Source organism: Sinocyclocheilus grahami, unplaced genomic scaffold, assembly GCF_001515645.1.
Source record: "Sinocyclocheilus grahami isolate Dianchi unplaced genomic scaffold, SAMN03320097.WGS_v1.1 scaffold956.1, whole genome shotgun sequence".
Taxonomy (NCBI): Eukaryota; Metazoa; Chordata; class Actinopteri; order Cypriniformes; family Cyprinidae; genus Sinocyclocheilus; species Sinocyclocheilus grahami.
In genome coordinates this window covers 158287-165194 of record NW_015506135.1, presented here as the reverse complement: position 1 = coordinate 165194, position 6908 = coordinate 158287, and the positions used below count along the sequence as shown (strand labels likewise).

General features: G+C 34.2%; 1 long non-coding RNA gene across 1 annotated transcript; it reads right to left on the bottom strand.

Annotated features, from left to right (window-relative positions):
- Nucleotides 1–4010: 4010 nt before the first annotated feature.
- On the bottom strand, nucleotides 4011–5076 carry LOC107564697 (uncharacterized). Its single transcript, XR_001606272.1, has 3 exons — nucleotides 4968–5076; nucleotides 4814–4896; nucleotides 4011–4647 (listed from the first exon to the last, which is right to left on the bottom strand). It is a non-coding gene; the product is annotated as an uncharacterized lncRNA (long non-coding RNA).
- Between the last annotated feature and the right edge of the window lie 1832 nt (nucleotides 5077–6908).

Here is a 6908-nt window from a genome sequence, read left to right as displayed (position 1 = left end):
CTCTCATGTGTGTATATATTGTATATATATATATATATATATATATATATATATATACAGTAGTCAACATTTACAGTGGATCAAAACCTTTCATCAAATTTATCCTAAAACCTTAAACTAAAATGCGTTCTTGTCTTTGGACAACTTTGATCAACTTTTTTTGATCCACTTCAAATGTTGACTATATATATATATATAGGATTGAGCTGAATTAAAATGGCTTTATATTCTGAAATGTAAAATAAACATTTAATGAAATTAATATAAAACATAAATTTGTAAATGCACCAGTGTGCAGGCATTTTTTATTGTTTTACTGTTCAGGTAAGTCTAATATAGCCTACAAAAGAAATCGAATAAAGTAATCAAATGTAAATGAACACTGCATAGTTTTGACTGCGTAAAAGCGCTATACAAATAATAAACTTGAATTTTCACTTTATGAATTGATAGATTAATGCTTATTAAAGCTAACGTCATTGAGATTGAGAGCTGTGAGTGATTTTCTCTTTGCATTTTATTGTTTGATTAACATTAATTAACATTAACAAGAGAATATTGTCACACATCGGATTTTCTTTCAACTGTTCCCGTCCACTTAAGACATAAACTGTGTTTAAGTGAACACTCTCCAAGCCGGCCATTTTGACACATTTTCTGTGTGTTTGATCGCTTGGATGTGCACCCGAAGCCCAAAGTTTAATTTGCTCGTCTAGTTGTATTGGAGCGCACGCCACATTTCAGCCTTGGGATCAGCATCTCTTGCGAGGATTATTGTGCTTTATTACCAAACATGTCCCGCAATTTAGCAACAGTAAAGACAGCATTTTACAACAATCACCGATTGTGCTGATTCTGAAGTTAAGTTTGGGTTTTATGGAGGAACAAATGCGCACCTTATATGCTTGATGTAAATTGCTGGCATGTCTATTAAATGACATGACAAAAACATCTCTATAATCATGGCTGCACCCAACTGTCACAAGATGTTTTCAGGAAGTACACCAACAATGTATTCTTCAGAGCATTAAAAACCCAGGCTATCCGCTTTTTCTACAGTCAGCTGTCCTGCAGTATAAGAAACAGGTGTATCTTGTTATGCATGTCTCATATATTTCAAGACTGGGGGTGACACATGGTCACAGATCATTTGGATCATTCAATAGAGATACATTTGTACCAGCACACACAGATCAAACATTTCTCACCATCACACAGCAACAGTATTTTAACCAAACTGCTCTGCTTACAAATAGAAACTGTAATAATAATAATAAAGGTTTGTAGGATGACAACTCAAGCTGAGTATTTGCAGATGACAGTGATGAATTTGCATCTGACAATTACAAAAAAAAAAAAGATAAATTGCTTGCAATGTTCCTCCTTTGTAAGTCATTTTGGATAAATGTGGCTGCTAAATGAATAAATGTAAATGTAATGTAAACATAATTAAAACATAAAACAGTTAATTCTGCTTACTTTATGAAATAGATAGCTCTGATGCTCTGATTGGTAAATGCAGTGTTTCAGATAAGACACTGCCATAGTAACAGCTGGTGCAAAACTCCCGTTTGCAAAAAAAAAAAAAAGAGTTGCTTTTGAATTTTGAACAATGATTTATTTGGCAACCTGTGTGAAACAAAAATAGTGTGTATACCTTGACGAAAAAGATTGGTAAATGCAGTGTTTCAGATAAGACACTGCCATAGTAACAGCTGGTGCAAAACTCCCGTTTGCAAAAAAAAAAAGAGTTGCTTTTGAATTTTGAACAATGATTTATTTGGCAACCTGTGTGAAACAAAAATAGTGTGTATACCTTGACGAAAAAGTGTGCGCCTTTTGAAAAAATGGTATGATTTGGTTTAGTTTTCTCAATTTTCATTATTGCTGTTGTAGTCCTCATTTGCAAATCACTTTGGACAAAGAGTCTGTTAACTAAATATGTATGTCACAAACCTCAGTTTTTATACAGTCAGTTATATAAAGTTACTTGTTTGAAGATGAGCTCATAGGTTAACGAGGTTAAAAAAATATTCCAGTTGTGTTGTAGCGCTGCTACATATCTGAAGGCATATTTTCCATTCCTCATGTCAGTGATAGTGATCAAAACCGGTTTCTTTTTTCTTCTTAACCTGAGCTGTACACCTGTGATCCATGCATGACAACAGAAGATTTTTGGAAAACAACTACTCAAGTAGCAAAAAGCATACTGAATATACTGTTTAATTGCAATTGAAATAATACATCCGAGATGTATCGGTTTATTTGGGACCGCTCAATAAATTAGTTCAATGGAAGCTTTTAAGATATTTGAGGTTAAACAAAAGGAGAACGTGACTGATTTGCATGTAAATTAAAATATGGACACAAAATAGAAAAAAGTACTCAAGTCTTATTTTGCTGCATATATTCATGAACCAGCTGTGTAATGGTTTAATATTCAAAATCTTTGAATGTAGTTTTTTCACATTATGTAATATACTCATATTTCCATTCAGAGGCACTATTACTAGTTGATAAGGAAACACTTTACACATCAGAGAGTATTTTGAAAAAGAAAAATGCTAATGCTCAACCACAGACAGCTGTATAATCTTTCTAATCATGAAATATAACTCTAAATAATAGTTATGTAGCTTACTACATTAAGGGGGTGATGGATCTACACAACTTTCTCATATAAGGACTAGTTCACTCAAAAATGAAACTTTGCTGACAATTTACTCACCCTCAGGCCATCCAAGATGTTGATAAGTCTGTTTCTTCAAAACAGATTTGGAGAAATTCAGCATTACATCACTTGTTCACCAGTGGATCCTCTGCAGTGAATGGGTGCCGTCAGAATGAGAGTCCAAACAGCTGATTAAGACATCACAATAATCCACACGTCTCCATCAACAAGTACTTTGTGAAGCGAAAAGCTGCATATTTAATTAAATAAATACATTAATAAATAATATTAGTATTAAACAAATCCATCATTTGTAATAAAGCATTTTAATTTTAAACCATCTATTCTGTCCAAAATATACGAGTCCATCCCCTGTCGTCCTCTCGCATCAAAATCCACCGACATATTTGATTAGAAGTGTTTTGGACCGTTTTCACTTGTAAACGTGCATATTTCTCTCCTGATTCAGAGGAAGTGACCTTTTTACTGGAGAAATCAATATCATGGATAGAGGACTCATATTTTAGCCGGAAACAAAGGTTTAAAGTTAAAAAATATCATAATGATGGATTTGTTTCTTACAAACATTCAACTTTTCGCTTCACATGATGTTGACTGGACTAAATTCATGTCATTACTTGTGGATTATTGTGATGTTTTTATCAGCTGTTTGGACTCTCATTCTGACGGCACCCATTCACTGCTGAGGATCCACTGGTGAACAAATGATAATGCTAATGCAATGGTAAATCAACATCTTGGCCTCGAGGTGATAACATTTTTGTTTTAGGGTGAGCTATTCCTCTTACTATTGAATTAGATACATATATACTGAAATATATGATTTAGGAGGAATTTCAATTGTGAGCTGCTACATAGAGTTTGAAAATTTAAAAAACGTAAGTATACAGGCAAATTTATTACAGAAAGGTCACTGAAACTCTTCCTTCCTTCGGGCTTTATTGAATTAAAAATGCTTATCATTGGTTAGCACCATGTTTGAAAAAACAACATGCATGATCAGAATAGTCAATCATCAGCAACTTAGTTAAACGACTGAGTATTAAGGGCACATCAACACTGTTTTCCCTAATATAGCATCTGATTTGAGAGGGACTTGGCCCTAGAGATGTTGCTGCGTTTAACCATGAAATATAAAGAAGATATTGCCTTTGTCAAAGTATCATGTGGTTGAAAGTACAGAGGCTGAGCAACTGTACTCTTGGCTTTTGGGTTGTAATTCTGCATCAAGGCTCCTGCTGTCAAGGCAAAATGAGATGAGCTCTCCATGTGCTATTAAAAGTCTTGAAGAAAATGCTGAATTTTTTGAACCACGTAAAATGCCACAATGCTCTTTTAACCTTGATTAATACCATATTTGAGTGTTACATTGCTGCTGCTTTACATGTAAACTATAATCTGTGCAATCATAAAAGCTGACTGTAAAACTAACAACGGCGTGAACTATATCGACTTTGGCAAGATTGCTTGAGTTGTATGGTAAACCAAGGAATATACTAGATAAAATCTTTCTACTGCATCAATCATTTTCCTTAAATAATTTTTATTTCTTTCAGAATAACTACGAGAAATGTATATGCAAGTTCTGTACAATTTTCTGTTTATGCTTGGGATTGCTTTAAAAAAAACAACAAAAAAAAAACGAGTGATGAAACAGTTTGAAAAACGGGATGCTGACACTTAGTGCACTTAAAACCCCCAAAATATTTTGTCCAACAGCAATCCTTCGGTTTGCTCTGGAAATACTTCAGAAAAATCGGTTCTTCAGATTATTGTGTTGGCTCCAGTTAATGTTATCAATCTTTTGCTCTGAATCCCAATTCTTCAGTGTCTATAGAGGCACGTTAAAAATACTGCCATTTTCCGAGAACTGTGTCTTTGATTGCATCAACAAACTGTGCAGGCACCCAGTAGACCCAATATTGTGAGGCTTCTGTCGGACCCAGCTGAAATGCCTAGGGTGACAAACAAGCATATATATATATATATATGTCTTATAGCAGCACCAAACAATAAGTAAAATATTTACAGTTATCATTAGTATATTAAGTTTTAAAAAAATCCAGTTTGAGAATGCCAGATACAATGCATAGTTTGTTAAATGCTGCGATAAACACATACCATCATATGATAGTCCTCATGACCCTCTATTGGCTCAGTCACAACATTTTTGATGGAACCCATCGGGATTTTTTCTGTTCTTTCTGCAGGCCAGAAAAAAAATTAACATAAACCAAGTATTATGGATAAGTGTTTAATTAAATGATGAAATCACCTTTTGTTCCGATCCACAACTGATCCTGCTCCAGTTTAAATGTGAGTCGTACTTTTCCGCCAGATTTGTTGTACATTCCTGATAAAGGCACTGTTGGCAGACGCTCCTGTTCAACAAATAAAGAGATCACTCAAATGTCATTAGTGCGCACAAGGAACTTATTCTTCATCCTTATAAGAACTTTACAGCTCTGTGTATATATATATATTAGTGTTGTCAAACAATTAATCGCATCCAAAATAAAAGTTGTTTACATATGTTTGTATACTGTGTATATTATGTATATATAAATACACACACATGCAGTATATATATTAAAAATATTTACATGTATATATTTATATTCATATAATTTATATTATAAATAAATATATTTAATGTAAAAACAAACTTTTTCTTACATAAATACATGCGTGTGTATTTATATACATATAATAAATATACACAGTACACACATATATATTATGTAAACAAAAACTTATTTTGGATGTGATTAATCGCGATTAATCATTTGAGTGTGTGTGTGTGTGTGTGTGTATATACCATTTGTTCTGAGAGTGTAGTATGTAATTTGGGACACAATTATATTGTTGTTGCAGCTATAATGCTAGAGTTTTGCTTTTTGGGGTGTTGCTATGCAGTTTCTAGGGTGTTCTGGGTAATTGCTGGGTGGTTGCCGGTTGCCAATAAAATATATATTTTTTCTTGCTTTATTATCCGTTAGTTATTGGCCAGAGTTTAATACTTGAATCTAAAGTATGCTTCCCATGTCTGTATTTTGCTGTGGTTCGCGGACAGTCCTTCAACACAGTTTGCTGATGTGTGAGTGTTTTGTGAGTGTTTCGCATTAAAAGAGGGTTCGTCGATTGTATACATCTGACGTGTTAAAATTTCAACAAAGCATTAAAATTTACCAAGATTTAAATTTTAAGAGAAAGTCTGTCTAACACGGCCATCTGACCTTAGCATATGGAGTATACTTTGAAACAGGGGCAGCATTTCTGTATGGCAGGGTATGGCAGATGGGACTCCACACCGATGGAACGCGATGCCATACATTATGGTTTTGTGAAACGCCACCACTGCATTGAAAGGCTTTCTGGAAACAGGCAGTTTTCAAACTTCCAAACACACAGATTTCACGTCGGGTTTAATTGGTCAGGTGAATTTGCAATGGTGACCAACAGAATGCTACATGGCTTGAAAATTTAGTTTGAAAAAGTTCAGATTTTACCAAAGCTTCCAAATGTACCAAAATGTAATATTGGGGGAAAAAATGACATCAGCTTCAGGTCTGTATATTAAAGGGTTAGTTCACCCAAAAATTAAAATTAGCCTGTGTTTTACTTTACTTTTACCCTCAAAGTATCCTAGGTGTATGTGACTTTCTTCTTTCAGATGAATCCCATCGGAGTTATATTAAAAATTGTCCTGGCTATTCTAAGCCTTTCAATGGGGGCAAGCGGGTGTTGGTTGTCAACAGTTCAGAAGACGTGAAATAAAGTGTGTGCATCCGTAATAATAACTTATTTTTGCTGCCAAATTCAGTCTTTTTCAATAGGACTGAGATTGGAAATTTCATCTGAGGGCAAACATTTTCCCATGCAGAGTTCGCATCTGGTTCAGTTGGTCTTGTAAATTTGCTGAGTTGACCAACAGAAAACTGATTGGTTTGAAAGAGTTCATATTTTCACCAAAGCTTCCAAATTTACCAAAATTTTACATAAAAATAACATCAGTTTCAGGTGTATATATTAAGAATAAAGGTGCGGTCCCATTTACTGTTGATCACTGAATTTTCACAGCCGAAATTCAGCAATTTCAACAGTAATCCATGTGCTTGGTAATTTCGCTTAAGGGCAAAATATTTCCCCATGCAGATTTTGCAACAGGTTTATTTGTTCACGCGACTTTGGTGTGATGACCAACAGACAACTGCTT